The 22,883-nt window shown below is 36.7% G+C and overlaps 1 protein-coding gene and 1 pseudogene across 14 annotated transcripts in view; one reads left to right on the forward strand and one right to left on the reverse strand.

Annotated features, from left to right (window-relative positions):
• The window catches only part of ADK (adenosine kinase), a 563,812-nt gene that overhangs the window by 275,551 nt on the left and 265,378 nt on the right, over window positions 1-22,883 (reverse strand). The gene's annotated exons all lie outside the window — the stretch shown is intronic.
• Window positions 11,824-13,914, forward strand: LOC102133230 (ras-related protein Rab-5C pseudogene; annotated as a pseudogene).

Here is a 22,883-nt window from a genome sequence, read left to right on the forward strand (position 1 = left end):
AATTCCAAGGGTCTTTGCATCCTTTTCTACTTTCTTACTTATATCAGCCTCAACCTAGACTAATATAACACCTTTCTAATTAATGTATCTGTAACTAATCTTCCTCACCTCCAATTTAAAGACACATGGTCAAATTAATGTATCGGGCATAGTTTTGATCATAGTAATTCCCTGCCTATTCAAAGTACTTCATTGTTTTAGCAATCCATACCAATTTCAAATTTTACCACTGTTACTCTCATATGAATCAACTTTGACAAGTCAACGATTCCTTTAATATAGCTGCAACTGTAAACATTGGTAAGTAGTTACTGAATGAATGGCTGACTTAAATGATTACTGGATACAAATAATTTTAAAAATAAAAAATCACTCTATAGTGTTTATATCATAACTATATACTTTTATATTACTATTCTTACTTTACGAAAATTATCCCATAACCAATGCTATTTTCACGTCTAATAATACTGCTGCTGGTTTTACTGTTGGATGAACTACATGCTAACCTCCTGCTGCTACTGAGAAATGCATTAAAGTAGGTCACGTGGTTTTCTTCATGTCAACAAATGATGGCTCAATTAGGCAGATAAGTATCTACAGCCCTCAGCAGAATCTTCAGTCCATTCTTAGCAGTTTAGAAAAGCACTTTAGTTAGCATTAGAGCCAAGGAAAGGAACACTTGTAATTCTCTAAGCATTCAATTAAATTTTTTTAATTCAAGACTGGCTATTGAATGTTTCCAAACAAACAGTGTGGAAGTAGACATTCATCATGAATGAGCACTCTAAAATCTGGTGTGTATGTAAATTTCTTAATGAATGAGATTATGACATTTCTGATACACTGTTTGCAGTATAAACACTTATGGATGATCCATTTTGGTAATTCTGTCATCAACAGACGATTCTATGTTGGTTTGCTAATTAATGGGCAGTGTTTGCTTGCATAGAGCCAAAGGCATTTCCAACTAAAAGATACACAGAGCTACTGCTGAGTCACTTTGTAAAGTAAAACCTTCCAGTTCATGAAAGGAAATCTCAGGAATGCAAAGTAAAAAAGAAAAATCATGAAGCAAAAAAGATTCCAGAATAGACAAATACCTGAATATTTAGACATCAGTTTATCTGCTCTTTTCTAAAAATTCAATCTACCGAATTAGATATTTCCCACCCTAAGAAATTAGAAGTAATTTTAAAAGGGAGGTTGTTTGAAGATGACACACTACCAGCTCCAGAGCTGGTAAAATTATTAAAATGTATATATAAGTACTCAAAATACATAACAATTTGAGTAACTTAAAAGCAAATAAATGTATACACTAGAAGAGACTCACAGAATAGTCCTATAACTAACAGATATTATAGATGATGATCTTGTGTCATGAAGAAAACTGAATTGTATTCATGGAACTGATGAAGAAAGAAAGAATTACATCAATATTTGAAAGAGGAAAATTTAAAGAAGGGTTCACTTCGGCAATAAATGATTACAGATAAATGATACATTCCTAAACTAAGTTTCAATAATACTAACAGCAGTGCTAAATTTATCTCAACAACAAAAAAATACTACAATCATTTATCTCTATTGCCATTACAAGGATGATCAATGTGAGATATCCCTCAATAACATGGAAATAACAGATATTAATACTGCCTTTTAGCCAACCATCAAACCACTAAGTAGGATCAGATATGGAATATGGCCTGTCTGAATATATTAACAAATCTACAAAAGGATTATGTTGGGGGTTAGGGTAGTGTTGGTGCATTAAGAAAGAGAAACAAAAGCAAATGTTAGTGCTACTATTTTTTTTATTTTAAATAAAAATAAAAATTCTGTTGCTCAGGCTGGAGTGCAGTGGTGCAACCATGGATCACAGTAGGCTTGACCTCCTGGGCTCAAGGGATCCTCCCAGCTCAGCCTCTCGAGTAGCTGGGACCTCAGGCACAAGCCACCATGTCTAAATATTATTATTATTGTTATTTTGGTAGAGACAGGGACTTGTTATGTTAACCAGGCTGGTCTTAAATTCTTGGCCTCAGGGATCCTCCCGCCTTGGCCTCCTCAAGTGCTGGAATTATAAGCATGAGCCACTGTGTCCGGCCAACACTAGTTATTAAAGAAGAGCTCAGGAAGCCTTTTGTCTATGGACTTTAATTTTTTCAGGTCCCTACTAAGGAGATAAATATATCTTATTGATTGATTGATTAATTGAGACACAGTCTTGCTCTGTTGCCCAGGCTGGAGTGCAGTGGCACAATCTAGGCTCACTGCAACCTCCGCCTCCTGGGTTCAAGCAATTATAGTGCCTCAGCCTCCTGAGCAACTGGGATTGCAGGTGCCAGCCACCACACTTGGCTAATTTTCATATTTTTAGTGGAAATGGGATTTCACCATGTTGGCCACACTGGTCTCAAACCTCTGACCTCAAGTGATCCGCCCACCTCAGCCTCCCAAAGTGTTGGGATTACAGGCGTGAGCTACTATGCCCGGCCTCAGACACATTTAAAGACTGATTCATTCAAGTCCCCTTATCCTGATTCTGCAGTCGCCATTACATTCCAATGCAAGTTTGCCTAAAGGAAGAGATATGTGGATTAAGCAAAGACAAACATTTGGGCCCATGTGATAACTATATTTCCTACTACAAATAAATAAGGCAATCTATTGGTTTCTGTAATCATTCTCTTGGAAACTGGTAAACGGAATCATTCTTGCCTCCTTTCCTTTTCTCATATCCAACTGTCAGGCCATCAGAAAAATTTTTGTGAGCTCTTCTTCAAAATATATCTAGAATCTGAACCATCTTTAACACTTCCACCATAAATCTAAGCTACCATCATCTCTCACATGGACAGCCTCTTAATAGTTCCCTGTGATTCAACTCTTGCCCAACCACCATCTATTTTCTATATAGCAGCCACATCTTAGAGACCTTGGCTCATAGCTGCCTTGTAGAATTCATCTCCTTCCACCCGCCTTGCTCTGTCTCAAACACTCCAGGCATATTCCCTTCTCAAGGCCTCTGTGCTTGTCCCCTCTGCTTGAAATGTGCTTTCCCCAAACAGCTGTATGGCTGTTTTCTTCACTTCCTTCAGGCTTCTTCTAAATGTCAACTTAACCATCAAGTCGTTCTCTACTATTTATTCCCTACTATATAATGAGAGGTGGTAGAATGTAAGAATTAAAAGCTTAGAGGCAGCCTAAAGAAATGAAAATTGATGTTCCTCTTAAAAAATAATTTTTTATTTTTATAAAATGAGATGGGGTCTTGCTGTGTTGACCAGGCTGGTCCTGAACTCCTGGCCTCAAGCAATTCTCCCATTTCGGCCTCCTAAAGTGGTGGGATTACAGGTGCGAGCCATTGCGCCCAGTCAAAAATTGGTGTTCATACAAAAACTTATGTGCAAATATTCACAGCAGCTTTATCTGTAATAGCTCCAAACTGGAAATAACCAAGATGTATTTCAATAAGTGAACAGAGGGAAGTGGGTGGGCAACATGAAGGATCATTGTGGTGACAGATATATTCGGAGCCTTGACTATATCAGTATCAATATGATGGTTATGATATGGTTCTATAGTTTTACAAGGAGTTACCTCAAGGGAAACTGAGTAAAAAGTACATGAGCTCTCTCTGTATTATATTACTATTGCATGTGAACCTACAAATTATCTCAAAATTAAAAAAAAAAAAAAATTAAAAAAAGCTTAGACCCAAGCCAGTCTGATGGATTCAAAATCGTGGGTCTGCTACTTATTAGCTGTGAAACCTGGAGAAAGTTAACACCTCTGTGCCTCTATTTCTTCATCAATAAAATAGAGGTAATAATAGTACCAATCTAATAAGGTTGTTTGAGGTAAAGGAATTACTATATGTAAAGATCTTAGAATGGTATGTGGCCCCGGAGTAAGTATCATATGAGTATTACCTACTATTGTTAATAATTTTAGAGAATAGTGTCTGCTATATTGTCCATTTTAACATATGCTCCCAACCGACAGTATAACAGTATAATAGGCACTGGATAAATATTTGTTGAATGAAAACATGAAAGCTCCTGACAGATGAATTTACTTTTAGTGTACTGATAGAATCACTCTTCTGGATATCCAAGTTTGAGAGTATCACTAGTCAAACATTTTTTCTTTTTATATTTGTATAACTGATTATGGCATACCATAAAATTTTCTATATTAGACAGTTCCTGCTCCTCTTCTGGTCATGAAAACTTTCTTAGCTCAAAGTCTATTAAAATTATACTGAACTTGATTGAAAGAACTGGTAGATATTTTTAAAATCTCTTCCTTCCCTACTCCCATGACAGATATGAATTATGATAATAAGACCACTTGACTAAAGAATATGCAAGTGTCTGCAAATAATTCTAACCATCTTTTTCATGCATACAAAAATTGCTCAGAATTAATTCTTAAAATTGGGATAGTTTGTTGCAAGTTATAACATCACTATATTAAACTACTATCATGTGTTGAATCTCAAATTGATTCTAGGGAACATAATTTAATGTTTTAAGAGACATAAAGTCAATGCAATAATGCATTTCATAATTAGCACAAAATCAGTTTCCTAACTGAATAGTTTGAATAATATTCAACTAAGAAGATTTGCTAAGTGTCTTTTATGACTCTCCACTATTAGTCTACTTTAAGACATTTTCCCCCCAAGTTCTCTGCAACTTTAGGACAATTTATCTAAACTTTTCCATTGGCAATCATTTCAATGTACAAAAAGTTCCAAAAATAAAAACACAGAAAATACCTTTATCCATTTTCATCTGTTGTCACATTTTTACCTCATTTTATTTATCATCTATGTTCAGTTGTATTCTTTCTTTTTCTGTATGTATGCATAATATTCTCTTGTGATTGAGTTGAGATACATTCTGGGCCAGAAACTGCATAGATGATGCTGTGTACTTCTCAGGGACAGATAAACCCATAAGGAGGCAAACAATGTTCATGAGACTCTCACTGGAGGTGATAATTGTGATTGCCCTGTCAATGTGTTGTCTTATTTCTCCACTGCATTGTGGCTGCTTTTCTCTTCTCCCGTACAACATTTCAAGATCATGTAAATATTCTGTTCTTCATCAACATGTCTGTCCTCTTAGATGTTACAACAATTTATGATTTTTGCCTGATCTAATCTTTAACATGATGATTGCAAAATGAGGTTTTCTTGTTTCATTTTTTCCCAACTCTAGCACAACCTCCACATTTGCTGGTCAACTTTGGACATGCCACTGTAAGCAAAATATCTTCATTTTCTATCCATCCACCCATCAGTGATTGGAATGGTCTTATAAAGTCCTTTATTTCCAACAGCCTATAATTCGTTACTGTATTTAATTATTTGATGCTCAAATTATCCTAGATTTGACCAGTGGGGAACTCTTCAAGCTAGATTCTGTATACTTAACAAACAACTCATCTTACTTTTTAGCATTTCCTTACTTTTTGGCATTACAACATGTTCTAGGTTCATCTTGTACCTACTCTGCCCTGGAGAGAAGCCAGCCATTTGAGTGAAGACCTTTGGTTTTAGTAGGCATTAGGGACTGAACTGTGCTCCTCAAAAGGTCATAATTAGGTACTAACCCTGTGAATGTGAGCTTATTTAGAAACAGGGTCTTTGGAAGTTAAGCTAAGGTCAGTGAATTAGTGGGCCCTAATGAGTGGATTACTCTGATAAAAAGAGTAAAATTTGGACAGATAAACATAGGGTGAATGTCATATGGCAATGAAGGCAGGAATTGAAGTTATACTGTCACAAACCAGTAAGTTCCAAGGATTAAGCACAACCACCAGAAGCTAGGAGAGAGGCATGGACAGATTCTCCCTCTGCCTCCCCAAGAAGGAACCAACCCTGCAAACACCTTCAGTTTGGAGCTCTGGCCTCCTGAACTATGAAAGAATAAATTTCTCTTAAGTTTGTGGTAATTTGTTATAGCAGCCTTAGGAAACTAACGGTGGGAAATAACGCTAGGTGCGTCACTACTACTTTTGTGACATTGATCCTTTGCTCTTTCAGCAACAGAGCCAAGAAATATATGAATGTCTCTTCACACACACACATATATATACATACACATATATAAAAATACATGCACACACATCAACAGATACATATCTACACAGAAATGTCCATATTTACACAGGCACCTCCAATGCAATTCATCTACACAGAGTTCTTACCTGTCTTCCTCCTGTCTGTATGTTTGTCCCTTCTTCCATAGTGAGAACCCAGGCTCACTCATTAGTTCAAAGTCGTCTCTGATTTAGTTTGCCCTATCATTAAAATAAACCTATAAAACTGAGTTCAGGATGTGTTTGCAATTCTTCATTTCTCTCCCAGCCACCCCAAGCTAAGGACATATAGTTGAATCTGGTGTGCATAAATTAGTCCTCCCTTCTTCCTTCATTTCTTTCCCCTTTATCCCCCCTTGGTATGGACATAGTATTTATTTTACTTTAAAATTAAGTTTATCATCTGCAAACAGGGACAATTTGACTTCTTCTTTTCCTAACTGAATACCCTTTATTTCTTTCTCTTGCCTGATTGCCCTAGCCAGAACTTCCAACACCATGCTGAATAGGAGTGGTGAGAGAGGGTAGCCCTGTCTTCTGCCAGTTTTCAAAGGGAATGCTTCCAGTTTTTGCCCATTCAGTATGATATTGGCTGTGGGTTTGTCATAAATAGCTCTTATGATTTTGAGATACGTTCCATCAATACCGAATTTATTGAGAGTTTTTAGCATGAAGGGCTGTTGAATTTTGTCAAAGGCCTTTTCTGCATTTATTGAGATAATCATGTGGTTTTTGTCTTTGGTTCTGTTTATATGCTGGATTACGTTCATTGATTTGTGTATATTGAACCAGCCTTGCATCCCAGGGATGAAGCCAACTTGATCTTGGTGGATAAGCTTTTTGATGTGCTGCTGGATTCAGTTTGCCAGTATTTTATTGAGGACTTTTGTATCGATGTTCGTCAGGGATATTGGTCTAAAATTCTCTTTTTTTGTTGTGTCTCTGCCAGGCTTTGGTATCAGGATGATGTTGGCCTCGTAAAATGAGTTAGGGAGGATTCCCTCTTTTTCTATTGATTGGAACAGTTTCAGAAGGAATGGTAGCAGCTTCTCCTTATACCTCTGGTAGAATTCGGCTGTGAATCCGTCTGGTCCTGGACTTTTTTTGGTTAGTAGGCTATTAATTATTGCCTCAATTTCAGAGCCTGCTATTGGTCTATTCAGGGATTTAACTTCTTCCTGGTTTAGTCTTGGGAGAGTGTAAGTGTCCAGGAAATTATCCATTTCTTCTAGGTTTTCTAGTTTATTTGCGTGGAGGTGTTTATAGTATTCTCTGATGGTAGTTTGTGTTTCTGTGGGGTCGGTGGTGATATCCCCTTTATCAATTTTTATTGCATCTATATGGTTCTTCTCTCTTTTCTTCTTTATTAGTCTTGCTAGCGGTCTATCAATTTTGTTGATCTTCAAAAAACCAACTCCTGGATTCATTGATTTTTTGGAGGTTTTTTGTGTCTCTATCTCCTTCGGTTCTGCTCCGATCTTAGTAATTTCTTGCCTTCTGCTAGCTTTTGAATGTGTTTGCTCTTGCTTCTCTAGTTCTTTTAATTGTGATGTTAGGGTGTCAATTTTAGATCTTTCCAGCTTTCTCTTCTCAGCATTTAGTGCTATAAATTTCTCTCTACACACTGCTTTAAGTGTGTCCCAGAGATTCTGGTATGTTGTATCTTTGTTCTCATTGGTTTCAAAGAACATCTTTATTTCTGCCTTCATTTCGTTATGTACCCAGCAGTCATTCAGGAGGAGGTTGTTCAGTTTCCATGTAGTTGAGTGGTTTGATTGATTTTCTTAGTCCTGAGTTCTAGTTTGATTGCACTGTGGTCTGAGACAGTTTGTTATAATTTCTGTTCTTTTACATTTTCATGTCCCTGTTTGCAGATGACATGATTGTATATTTAGAAAACCCCATCACCTCAGCCCAAAATCTCCTTAAGCTGATAAGCAACTTCAGCAAAGTCTCAGGATACAAAATTAATGTGCAAAAATCACAAGCATTCTTATACACCAGTAACAGACAAACAGAGAGCCAAATCATGAATGAACTTCCATTCACAATTGCTTCAAAGAGAATAAAATACCTAGGAATCCAACTTACAAGGGATGTAAAGGACCTCTTCAAGGAGAACTACAAACCACTGCTCAGTGAAATAAAAGATGACACAAACAAATGGAAGAACATACCATGCTCATGGATAGGAAGAATCAATATCGTGAAAATGGCCATACTGCCCAAAGTAATTTATAGATTCAATGCCATTCCCATCAAGCTACCAATAAGTTTCTTCACAGAATTGGAAAACACTGCTTTAAAGTTCATATGGAACCAAAAAAGACCCTGCATTGCCAAGACAATACTAAGTTAAAAGAACAAAGCTGGAGGCATCACGCTACCTGACATCAAACTATACTACAAGGCTACAGTAACCGAAACAGCATGGTACTGGTACCAAAACAGGGATATAGACCAATGGAACAGAACAGAGCCCTCAGAAATAATATCACACATCTACAGTCATCTGATCTTTGACAAACCTAACAAAAAAAAAGAAATGGGGAAAGGATTCCCTATTTAATAAATGGTGCTGGGAAAATTGGCTAGTCATAAGTAGAAAGCTGAAACTGGATCCTTTCCTTACTCCTTATACAAAAATTAATTCAAGATGAATTAGAGACTTAAATGTTAGACCTAAAACCATAAAAACCCTAGAAGAAAACCTAGGTAATACCATTCAGGACATGGGCATGGGCAAGGACTTCATGTCTAAAACACCAAAAGCAACGGCAACAAAAGCCAAAATTGACAAATGGGATCTAATTAAACTACAGAGCTTCTGCACAGCAAAAGAAACCACCATCAGAGTGAACAGGTAACCTACAGAATGGGAGAACATTTTTGCAATCTACACATCTGACAAAGGGCTAATATCCAGAACCTACAAAGAACTCAAACAAATTTTCGAGAAAAAACAAACAACCCCATCAAAAAGTGGGCAAAGGATATGAACAGACATTTCTCAAAAGAAGACATGCATACAGCCAACAGACACATGAAAAAATGCTCGTCATCATTGGCCATCAGAGAAATGCAAATCAAAACCACAATGAGATACCATCTCACACCAGTTAGAATGGCAATCATTAAAGTCAGGAAACAACAGGTGCTGGAGAGGATGTGGAGAAATAGGAAAACTTGTACACTGTTGGTGGGGTTGTAAACTGGTTCAACCATTGTGGAAAACAGTATGGCAATTCCTCAAGGATCTAGAACTAGAAATACCATATGATCCAGCCATCCCATTACTGGGTATATACCCAAAGGATTATAAATCATACTGCTATAAAGACACATGCACACGTATGTTTATTGCAGCACTATTCACAATAGCAAAGACTTAGAATCAACCCAAATGTCCATCAGTGACAGACTAGATTAAGAAAATGTGGCACATATACACCATGGGATACTATGCAGCCATAAAAAAGGATGAGTTTGTGTCCTTTGTAGGGACATGGATGCAGCTGGAAACCATCATTCTCAGCAAACTATCACAAGAACAGAAAACCAAACACCACATGTTCTCACTCATAGGTGGGAATTGAACAATGACATCCCTTGGACTCTGGAAGGGGAACATCACACACCGGGGCCTATTACGGGGAGGGGCGGGGGGATGGCATTGGGAGTTATACCTGATGTAAATGACGAGTTGATGGGTGCTGATGAGCTGTTGGGCGCAGCACACCAACATGGCACAAGTATACATATGTAACAAACCTGCACGTTATGCACATGTACCCTAGAACTTAAAGTATAATAAAAAAATAAATAAATAAAATAAAATTAAGTTTATCAATGAGAACACAAGGATACAGGGAAGGGAACATAATACACAGGGGCCTGTTGAGGGTTGGGGGGCTAGGGGAGGGATAGCATTAGGTGAAATACCTAATGCAGATGATGGGTTGATGGGTGCAGCAAACCACCATGGCACATGTATACCTATGTAACAAACCTGTGCGTTCTGCCCATGCATCCCAGAACTTAAAGTATAATAAAAAATAAAATAAAATAAATAAATAGAAAAAATGAAAAAAAAAAAACAAAAACGAATTAAGGGCCGGGCGCGGTGGCTCAAGCCTGTAATCCCAGCACTCTGGGAGGCCGAGACGGGCGGATCATGAGGTCAGGAGATCAAGACCATCCTGACTAACACGGTGAAACCCCGTCTCTATTAAAAAATACAAAAAACCAGCTGGGCGAGGTGGCGGGCGCCTGTAGTCCCAGCTAATGTAGTCCCAGGTACTCGGGAGGCTGAGGCAGGAGAATGGCGTGAACCCGGGAGGCGGAGCTTGCAGTGAGCTGAGATCCGGCCACTGCACTCCAGCCTGGGTGACACAGCGAGACTCCGTCTCAAAAACAAACAAACAAACAAACAAAAATGAATTAAGTTCATTTGTTTGTTTGTTTGTTAATAATTTTAGGTCCCTGTCCCAGTGATATCATTTTTATTTAACTGTTTGAATATGTTGGACATTAACATGCTTTCAAAAGTTGAAACTATGCCAAGAAAGTATACCCCAATATCCAAGTCTCACTCCCTCCCACATCCCTTCCACTTCACTTTCCCTTCTACCTCTTGTAACTAATTTTATTGTTTTCTGCTTTATCCTTCCTGAACATACACATTCTTTAATTCTCCCTTTTTCTTGTATGACAAGTAGCACTATGAGTATTTGTTTCTGCTTTTTGTTTCATGTGATATTTCCTGGAAATTACTCCATATAGTTATAAAAACAGATATCTTTTATCAACATAGTAGTCTATTGTATGTTCCAGATTATATTCAACCAATCTTCTAGAATGGGTCATTTATATGGTTTCTGATATTTTGCAATTATTAATAATGCGGCATGAATAACTTTGACAAAATTATTTCCAAATGCAATACAGACTGAATTTCTGAATTATACTAATCCCTATGTGTGCAGCATTTTATGTTTACTCTCATACATAATGGGGGCTGTTTTAAAGGAATAGTTAACGGCATGAGCAAACATTCATTATGTATTAACAAAAATCATATTATGAAATAGATATAATGCAAATTATATAAAAAAGTATGGAGACATACATGCACATAAAATGAACATATATGATAGGATTATGGATAATTTTAACATTCTCTGTACCTTTCTCTATTTCTCAAAAAAGAAAAACACATTAAATTTACAAACAAGAACAGAGACATCTATTTCTTTCTATATTTCCCCAAAAATAAAAATAATACATTATATTTACAAACAAGAACAGAGACTTCTATTTCTGACTAAACAGGTACCCTAACACAGGCCTTTTGCTAAAAATAACAACAAATGCTGGGTTAAAATAAAAAGAAAACAAAAGAATCTTTTTTTGAAGTATATTGCTGAGTTGACACAGAATACTCAAAAGGTTAAAACAAAGTAAAAATGGAAATCCAGGGGGATAGGCAAACACTTAGATGTCTTTCATTCTGAGGGATATGCCAAGCCCTGTGCATTGAGCTTCAGTTTTCACAGCCATGTACAGAACTGGCAGTGATACACTGGAGCCGGCTCGAGAAAGCTAACTGTACATATCTTTTCCCAACTCCACGTTCAATGACTTCAGGTTGGTATCGTGAAATCAGTCATAGTGTGAAATAGAAAAATGTGAGAAATTAGGATTTTTTTTTTTTTTGCCCTGGAGAGCCAGTTTTAAAATATTTACCAGGACACTACTGAACCCAAGGTTTAGGGGATAAATTCTAGGGTATATTAAAGATAGGAAGTCTAATTAGACTCTCCACATAAAGTTGGGATCCTAAAGAGCTACACACATGTTTAGTGTAAGAGCTGAATAGAATGATGTCTACCCTATAGAAAGAATAAGCAAGGAAATTAACCTCTTTCAAACTTGATGCTAGGTGGAGGTAAATACATCTTTTTTGAAAATTTAACCACAAGCCCACCCTCATGAAGGTTTATGGATCTGGAACTCATGTTACCTATGCAGCCCACAAAACTTTAAGCCCAACAGTTATTTGAATGTGTTCCCAGGTTGACAGTATCCCCGGCTTTTGGCAGATTCAAATGTAAATACTCTCTTTGGAAACATATCTTAATCTCAGTCTCAGAGATCACCACAAATAACGAATACAAGCTAACACACAGGAAAATAAGGCAGTTTGAGTAACAGCCAGAGGAAACAGAGACAGAAAAATCAGAACTGCATAAGCTTTAAATATTAGGCTAGGCACAAAATAGAAAATAAGTTTAATTTATTTAAATAAATAAGAGGATTGTATACATGAGAATGAAGTGAGTTTATCAAAATGATAAAGTAAACTGATTTCAGGGGAAGAAATGAAAATGGAAGTAATGATTATTATATAAAATTCAATGTCAGGTAAAACAGAATATGAGACACTGCTGAAGACACAATTAGCAATATCAGAAGATAGATCTGAAGAAATTATCCAGAACATAGCAAACATGACAAAAAAGGGAAACTATGTAAGAGGTTATGAGATATGATAGAACAGTTAGTGATACACATATGGTTAAGCTATAAAGAAAAGCATGGGAATCATAACCATAAAATGTAGGATAATAGTTACCCTCTGGGGGGTAACTGGAGAGAGGCAGGGGAATTATTTTTTTAATTTTTAAATTTTTTTTGAGACAGAGTTTTGCTCTTGTTGCCCAGGTTGGAGTGCAGTGGCAGGGATCTCGGCTCACCGCAACCTCCGCCTCCTGGGTTCAAGCAATTCTCTTGCCTTAGCCTCCCAAGCAGCTGGGAGTACAGGCATGTGCTGCCATGCCCGGCTAACTTTATATTTTTAGTAGAGGCAGGATTTCTCCATGTTGGTCAGGCTGGTCATGAACTCCCGACCTCAGGTGATCCACCTGCCTCGGCCTCCCAAAGTGCTGGGATTATAGGCATGAGCTACCATGCCCAGCCATATTTTATTTCTTTAGATAGGTGTTTAAGTACATACATGGTCTTTGTGTTTAAGTAAAATTTTTATTTGGAGATATCGCTGGGGGTCGGGGGAGAGAAGTGGAGCCTGTTTGAGCCCTAGCCCCAAGTAATGCTACTGCCCTTGAGTCGTCTTGGAGACACCCTCCCCAACTAAGTGCCTCTTTGCATAGCAATGGCTCCCGTCCCCATGCTCTCTGGTACCATGACAACTGGATGGGTAGTGGCGGGTCGGGCGAGGCACAGCACACAACCTAGTGGACCAGCCACTGGGAACAATGAGTCTGTGGTGGCCAAATCCAGCCTTGTTCTCCACTTTGTCAAGGGACAATTTCAAGAGTACCAGGACAGCATAATCAGAGCAGCGTTCCTTACACAGACTGTCTGCTTAGACAACACAATAGTGAAGTTTGAGACCTGGGGCAGCGCTGGACAGGAACAGTATGGTAGCCCGGCCCCCCTGTACTATGAAATCACCAAAAAAGATACATTTGCACCAGCCAAGAAACAGGTGAAGGAGCTAGAAAGGCACGCCAGCACCAGCATCGTCACTGTACTTGTGGGTAACAAGGCAGACCTGGCCAGCAAGAAAGCCCTGGAATTCCAGGAAGCACAGGACTATGCAGACGACAACAGTTGACTGTGGAGACATCAGCAAAGACTGCAATGAATGTAAATGAAATTTTCATGGTGATAGCTAAGAAGATTCCTAAAATTAAGCCCCAGAATACATCTGGTGCTCCAGGCTGAAACCTCCAGGAGAACCATCCAGCAAGCAAGAGCCACTGCTGCAGCAACTGAGCCTCTCTTGCCTGCCCACTGCAACTACTTTCTCTGCCTGAACGACTAGACTGGAATACATTCTAACCAATCGCACTCAGCAACTGGGGCCACCACTGGGGACAGGGGAAGGGGCCCACCATGATTTCTCCACATAATTTTGATCATGGGCCACAGTGAGTTATTCTACCTGCACCTTTCTGTACAAATACTAATTCAATTTTAAGTCTTAGATCACTTTTTAAATAATATTGATTTTCTGCTCTTCCCACTTCCTCCCCTTTCTATTGCTCTCCTACTTTTCCTTTGCTAGTAGCAGCCACATGCTCCTGTTCCCCTCACCCTTGTATATGAGGAAGGTGGGGTTGGAGCAACTACCCTTTCTTTGCCTCTTGCAGAATAGACTCAACAAAAGCATCCTCATCCATACCTTATTTGGCGTGGTCCTGGGTTCAGGTGATGGAGTAGCTAGGGAAGAGAGAAGCAGCTCTTCCTTCAGCTGGCTGTCATCAGGCTGCAGCCCTCCCCAACTCCTAACTCCCAGCTGGGAAACCACAGAATTGCCACAGCATTATTGTGACAGCCATGAACCCACTGCCCACAACTCCTCCACCCTCAGTCATCCTGACCTCTGGCACTAAGCCCTGTTCTGACCAAATCACAATGATGAGTATTGGGAAGTAGGCAGGTAAAGGGGGAGTAGGAAGGGATGGAACTGACTTTTTCTCTATCTTATATTGGATGTTTTTTTTCAACACGTAACCTATCAGTATCTTGTCAATATAGTCAGCCCATTGATCGACCTCAAATAATTTTTTTTTTAATTTGGGAATTTAGATATACAGAAAAATTACAAGTATAATATACAGACTTCCTGTGTACCCCTCATTCAATTTGTTCTAATGTCACTATCTTAGCGTCTTACATTACTGTGGCACATTTGTCCAAACCAAGAAACCAATGTTGGTGGATCATTGACTAAAGTTAAGACTTTATTTAGATTTCACCAGTTTTTACACTAATATCCTATTTCTATTCTGGACCTGATCCAGGAAACCATGTAACATTTAGTTGTCATGACTCTGTAGTCTCTTCTTGTCAGTGAGATGTTTATAGTCTTTCTTCGTTGTTCACAACCTTGACAGTTTTCAGGAACGCTCAACTTGTGTGGTAGAATGTCCATCAGCTGGGATTTGTCTGATGTTTTCCTAATGATTAGATTGAGGCTACAGGTTTAGGGAAAGAATATCAGAGAGATGAAGTTTCCACCTTTTCACACCAACATGACTTCCCATTTGTGATGTTAACCTTAATCACTTAGTTAACATAACTGTTTACCAGCTTTCTCCTATGGAAACAGTCAAGTCAGTATTTCGCTGTCTTCCAACTCAATTTTTGGATCTGACTCACTCAATCCAGCTCATACTCTCAAGGAGAAGGGAAGTAGGATCCACCTTCTGGAGGGGGCAATATGTTATTTGGAATTCTTCTGTCAGGGAGATTTATCTGTTCTCCTCCATTTATTTATTTATGCAATTTATACATAACACCGTGAACTCATGTATATTTATTTAATAATTTATCCTTAATCCAATGCTACATGTTTTATTTTGTTGCTCTAATTATTCCAGCTATGGCCATTGGGAGTTCTTTCACGTTGGCTCATGTGTCCCTTTTGGCATGCTTAATCTTTATTATTTTTAAGAAATCTCTTGCCTTCTGGCACTACAAGATATTCCATGCTTATGTTGTATTTTCCCATCACCAGCCCCAGAATCAGTCATATTTAAAAGGAGTCCTGGATCCTTTTATTGGAAAATAGGATTTACAAACCAGGATGTGAGCGTTGGATGTGTTTGTGGCTACTGGGATATCACTGCTTCTAGGCCTTCTCAGTGAACACAGCTAGGAAACATATGCATGTATACTAATCCACATATACACATGTATCTATAATTATTTCTGCATCTATCCATCTACATATATTAAGCTAAACATGGGTAAATACTTATATCTCCAACTCTAATTCAGTACCACAGGTTTCATTCTGGCTCTCCCCTCTTGTTTATTTATCTATAACATCCCTTCCTGATAGTGAGAAATCTAGCTTCCACCATTCATCATCCATTTACTTATTTGTTCAACCCCAGGATACATGTAAAGGGGTTCAGAACTGTTAACCCATATCGTTATGAGAAACAAATTTACCAACTAGAATATAGTGTTTCTATAGTGTTCCTTAGTCATTAGCTTTACATTGTCCAGTCAAAATACCATTTTCCAAAGTTACTGAGGTCAGCTCCTTTTCCCCCCACCTACTCAGTGAAGTTATGCCATACATTTGTGATACAAGTAGATTCATTTGTTACAGCTTGCATTCCATCCTGAAATCCCTAACATTTAAAAGACCTGCATACATTAAAATTAACCCTTTGTGATTTACAGTTCTTTGGGCTTTAACAAATGCATAGAATCACATATCCACCACCATAGTACCATACGGAACAGTACATCACCCTAAAACTTGCCTTTTGTATCCCCTTTGTAGTCAACCACTTTTCTTTTCCATCATTTGTAATTTCAATACCTGAAACAACTGAAAAATTAGGATGCAAAAATTAAAAATCATGAGTCTTCACAGAATAAAACCTAAAACTGTCAGAAGAGTTAAACTGCTTAACAGTTAAACTGTAGGGAGAGTTACTACTTAAAAGTTATTGAGTTCTAGACAGGAGAACAAACATCTAAATTCTTTAATTAACTTTTTCGTGGTATTATTCCACAACATGCAAGATTATGAGATCAACTTTGAAGTTGTTCATGGTCAACAGAGTTGGATTCCAATCCTAAGCAACTATTTTCTGTATTTATAAAATATTTTTTCCAAGGATAGAACTTATAAGCTTTGATCATAAAAATGTTTTGAATTTTTAATTGTTTAAAATAAAGCCAAAACTATTTATTAAAAACAAAACCACAGTATAGTAACAAAAAAAAAAAACCTACCTTACAGTCTATTCATTTGCTATATTAATTATGTGATTATTAGGTCTTAATAGATGTGGTATGACAGCTGCCCAGTTTCATAGATCTAAAGCACTCACTTTCAAGGATAGCTCTTCATGTAGACTAACAGATAAGAAAAAAACAATAAAAATGTCCAGGTAGCTTATTTGTACTGCCTCTTTCCCCTTCCCGACCCCAATCACCAGAGTACAAAAGTTTCCATTTTATTTACAATTAATAGTGTGCTAAGTCTACAGGTTTCACATACTACAGGTTTTGAGAATCATGTCCCAAAAGGCAGTATTATCTGGGGGTAAGTAGTTAACTATGTAGGGCTAAGCAATATAATCTACCTACTGGCAGTATCATCATCAGTTAAGAACTTTAAGATTTTAGCTTCCTTCCCCTGGTGGCAGTGTCTAGGGTGATAACTTTTAAAAAATATTCAGATAGCATCTTAAGGTTTATAGCTGCTATAGTCAATTATAGGTAAGTAATTTGGGGATAGAAGTAGATTTAAATGAAACAGAAGCAGATTTAAAAACTCTTCTAATGGAAGCACTTGGCTCCTATAGTTCTCTCTTTTTCTAAAATGCAATTACAACCATTACATCATTGTAAATTACATGCTGGGGTTATCTCAGTAGGTATCTGCCAAATGTAAAACTTACAGAAGGTCTTCAATGTAATAACGATGTTTTATCATTTTAATTACAAACTCTTTAAAAAACTCCCTAAAGTGTACCAATTGGGGTGGTCTAAATTAACAGTATCTTGGTAGCCCAAGGGTAGCAAAAATAGATTGAACTACAAAATTTCATCATACTTATAGCAGCTGTCTTCCTGCCTCTAGGAAGCTAAGTATTTAACAAAGCAGACAGCTTGGCATTGGCATCTGATTAGCAGTGTGTGCATTGTCAGATAGAATGTGCTTGGCTCTTTTGTTCCAGGGTTTGATTAGAAATCTGGAGAGCAGAGGCATCATGTAACTTCATTTTTAAAGCTTTTGAGAAAGGTAAATACACTGTGATGGTTCCTCTGGTATTGTACCTGAAAGACCAATTGATGCTTTTCTAGTAACATGCTTTATCACACCCTAAAAAATTTAAATAAGGGATTTTTTTTGGGGGAAAAATACTTCAAAGATTGAAATAGGCCAATCTTAAAATCACTTTAAATATTGTACATACCAAAAATATTTTTGCAACAGAGTGCTTTGCATATTGAGTCTTGCACTAAAATACTGTTGTTGGGGAGGAAGAATGGTCATTTTAGAGTGTGTAAATACAAGACTCTATTCCTAAATATATGAACAGTCTAAATGAAGATTCAGAATGTTTTTCTAAAACCATGTGAAAAGCTTACTGGAAAAATAACACTGTCTTATAAGAATTATATTATTTTGATGGAGGTGTCCAAACATTAAACTATAAAAGGGTGACTCTCATTACCTTTTCCTCACAAATTTCTTTGAAAATTTATTACAAACAATTGTGCTTACTGGCAGAGTTCAAAATCAGTAGAGTCCATGCAAACAATCTACTTCAATGAGAAGTACATTCTTTTACTCTATCAAATCCATCGGAGGTAATCAGACTGGATGTTTTATTCAACAGGGCTGAAGAAAATTGTTCTACAATAGGTTAATTCAAAATGGCAGCATAGAAAATGCATCTGTCAGTGGGGATCAAATTACAGGGCAAGCTCCTCTCAATGCTTAGAAAAACAAGTCTGCAGTTCTACAGATTATGTGCCTGTGTGTGTTTAAAGGGGTGGGAAAGGAGCTAAATATCTGAGCTAACCTCCAATTAAAGTCAATCATAAAAACAGCCAATTTAATGAGTGCGGATTTCTTTGGGTAATTATAACACCAACCACTTTTTTCTCTTTTAAATCTGTAATTCTGCCTTCTTGTTATTGCTTGCTTTGTCATTAATCGCCTCAGGACCTTGATTTCCTAGCAACAGACTGCCACCAAACATTTGGCTCCTGTTCAACATTTTCTTTGTGAAAAATGGCACTGCTGTTGCCGCCTGGGCTGCTGCAGCTAGACTGGCTGTGTAAGTGCTCTAATAATGTATTCCACTGGAAAAAAAATCACATGATACAGGGTGCAATGACTGAGCTCAGTTAATTACTGAGCTGGGAAGTTTATCTACAATCTAAAAGCTGTGTTGGGGGAAAGGGGACTAAGGATTGAAAAAGTGTTCCTTCCATTATCAATAACTTGCAGGTAACAATATACAAAGAAACATTTTATTTTGGGGAGTACAAGTTTAAGCTTATTTGGGAAAGAGTACAAAACACCAATGTTTCCAAAATGTTGCTTGATGAAATTTTCCTCTACAAACAGTCCCAAACACACAGAAGATTCAAAGAATAGTTTGCTAAAATTTTAAAAAGCAAAATAGCCTATGTATCTTTCAGCTGTTTCTTTCCTACTTAAGGCAAAAATTATTTGTATATATAAATATGCTATGAAGTAACAGAATGAGGTTTTCATTCACAACATGAACACCCAACACTAAGAATACAGAATTCAAAATGTTCTGATATATTGTGCACGTGAGTAAATATTTAACAATCTATAAGAGAAAAATATGCTTATGACTATTTTTGAAATTATTTAAGTGGGACTGAAGCAGTCAGGTCTCGTGATTGGAAACCCAAGAATAAAATAGATATTTTGCTTTTTTTTTTTTTTTTAAGTAGATTTACTGAGATTCTCCATGCCTTAGAAATCCTACCACCTCCCAGAAATGATAGTTATGGAAATTAACATGGCATGTCAGATATGGTTCGCTGATGCCTTGCTTTAGTTCTCAGAAATAAGGCTTTATAAGACTGGCATGTTTCAGGATTGCTGTCAGGATATGATAATTTAATATACCCAAGAGTACACTAAGAATTATGGAAGCATCTGTGAAACTAATAAGCCAGTGGACATACTGATTTTTACCAATGTGTCTACATACTATACAAAAAAACTTCCTACAAAGTATTTTCCCAAATCAGTTCATCTGAGGATGTGAAAACACTACAGTTTACCTTAAAACATCACAATCACAACCCTGACAGACTGAAATAAAAATGAAATTAGGGAATATCTATAAAGGAAAACTAAGCCTTAAAAAGTCTTCAGTTATATTAATGTGGTTAAAATGTACTGTTTTTGAAAAAGACAACAAAGGAATAAAAGATATTGGAATGATTTTAAGTAATTCTGCTTATTGCTGGCACTAAGTCTACAGCGTTTCACCTTGACTCTGATTCCCCACTTCATTTTCATAAAAACAAATTTTCAGTCAATATAAGAAAGGAAATACATATTTACAATGACAAAAGTTTTAGAAATGGGCTCAAAACTTGCAAATGATTAAAAACTACCACAAGAAGCCTATCAATCTACCAGGAAAACATCAGTTGACTTTAGTAAGTAAAATATTTTTAAAATTTAACTTAGTTTATTGTAGTTTTCACATTTAAAAAGTTAAACTTACAAGAAGCAACATATCTGTGAAAAAATATTATTAAGGATAAATAATAAAACATATAATGCTCATTTACTTTACTATATGTGTACTTCTCTGGAAAAGATGAAATAAAATATTTTTGGTGGACTATTCTACATTTGATATTTTATTTGATTTTTACTATTTCTGTAATACAAAATAATCTTAAATAATCTTGTCATTTATAGAATGAAGACAGAAACAAATACTTTGAAAGATGAATACAAAAAATGATTAGTTAGGACAGCAGAACTGGAAAGAGTTGAGAGACTGGACTGAAATTAGATGTTTGCAGTGAAGGTGTGATAAGGGAAAATGGGAAAGTTATAGAGAAAAGCATCCATGGACTTACTACAATTGAAAAAAAAAAAAAAAACCTTGTGCCAGAAATCTGCATAGAGAACAAGATAAATAAGATTTTAAAAAGCAGCAATATATCTTTCAGAACATCTTCAACTATTTAGGATTTACTAAGATCCCTAACTAGTAAACCAGGACAACGTTAGTTAATACGAATGTGCTCTAGAAGTCTGGGGCTTCAAGAAGCTATTTCCAAGGTGAAGAAAGAAAACACACGATAGATTTAAGAGGTTAGAGTCAAAAGATCCCTATTATATAGATGAGAAACCAATACTGGTCTGAAAATGGGTAACAGGAAATATGGGTTCATACAAGAACTTGCCTTCCTGCTATGTACCAGAAAGGAAAAAGGTTGTTCTCTCATTTTTTCATACCAATTTACCAAATAGTTTTTTTAAGCTTGATGTACCATGTCATCCAGCCAAATCAGAAAAAAACTGGTATTTCAAAGAACTGACCCTCATGACCCTCAAACATGGTAGCACTACATATACATATGTGTGTGTGTATATATATATATATTTATATTTATGAACAAAAGCTTAAAAGACTCTTTATAACACTTGCAATAGAGAAATAGGTAAGAGCAAGAGATCAAAGTAGACTTATTATGTCTTCCATTACATGCCAACAATAAAGACATAAATACATTATTTGTGTAATCAGGAACAATTGTATTGTTTGTAGTCATAATAACCAGATATCATTGAAACTATTACAAGAAATGTGGACATAAGATTAAATCCAGGGGGTATGGAGCATTACTGCTGATGGGTATAATGTTTCCTTTTGTGGTGATGTGAATGTTCAAAAATTAGATTACAGTGATGGTAGCAGAACTCTTTAAATACACTAACAGCCACTGAATGATATTTTTTAAATGAGTGAACTCAATGGTACATAAATACTTCAATAAAAGCTGTTAAGAAAGATTAAATTCAACTTTATCTGAAAAGACAGCAACAACAGAACATGTGGGGTAAATCATATTAAACTATAAAGATTCTATAATATGTTCAGTAAATATGTTGGAAGACAGATACCCTTCTGCAGACACTCAATTGTTTATGTCCAGTTTACACACAATTTCAAAGATATGACAACTAACACATAAAAATGTACACTGCCATCCGAATGTTTATAAGTTTTTCCGCTCTTAAACATGTTTATTAAAGAGATTTAGTAAACATTTCATTTTCTCAAGCAACTGCTGATTGGTCTAAAATACATAAAGAAAACAGAAGTGAAAATATTTCAGTGATTTGTTAATCCATTTGGGGCTCTGCATAAGTGCCTACTGTCTTAACAACTAAATGCTATACATATGCTTATTTTCTTACCATTCAGAGGCAATTAGCACATAGTGTGGTTTCCAATCTCACATAAAATTCCCAGACTTTGTTATAGTGCCACAAGTCCATAACACAAAATCTACCAATCTTTATCTTTAGGGCTCTAAGCTTCTATAACCAATACTATCCCAATTCTTCATAGTAAAAAGGTTAATCCGTGTAATGAAAAATTACATTACTTTAATATTCCTAAAGATTTCTTCTCAATCTTGGTAGGGAGTTTTACTTTTGGTAGCTGCCAAAAGTAAGACTTAAGAAAAATTATAGGAATAGAGGAGTACATTCTCCAATTTGGAGGAAGTCTTTCTGTATAAAAATCACAGTGTTACCCTAAAAAAAACTGGTATTAGAATTTTACTTATTGAAGAAAACAAATTCTAGAGAAATTAAAAATAAACACAAATAGGATTTCTATAATCACGCTCCTTTTTTTTTTTTTTTTTGAGATGGAGACTCTCACTGTCACCTAGGCAAGAGTGCAACCTCTGCCTCCCAAGTTCAAGCCATTCTCCTGCCTCAACTTCTCAAGTAGCTGGGATTACAGGCATGCGCCACCACAGCTGGCTAATTTCTATATTTTTGTAGAATGGAGTTACACCATATTGGCCAGGCTGGTCTGGAACTCCTTACCTCAAATGATCTGCCCGCCTTAGCCTTCCAAAGTGCTGGGATTACAGGCATGAGCCACCACGCCAAGCCTATAATCACACTCTTGTTGGAAAATTTATCCAGCAAAAATCAAAGATTCTCCCTACTAAGG

This window comes from Macaca fascicularis, chromosome 9 (assembly GCF_037993035.2).
Source record: "Macaca fascicularis isolate 582-1 chromosome 9, T2T-MFA8v1.1".
Classification (NCBI taxonomy): domain Eukaryota; kingdom Metazoa; phylum Chordata; class Mammalia; order Primates; family Cercopithecidae; genus Macaca; species Macaca fascicularis.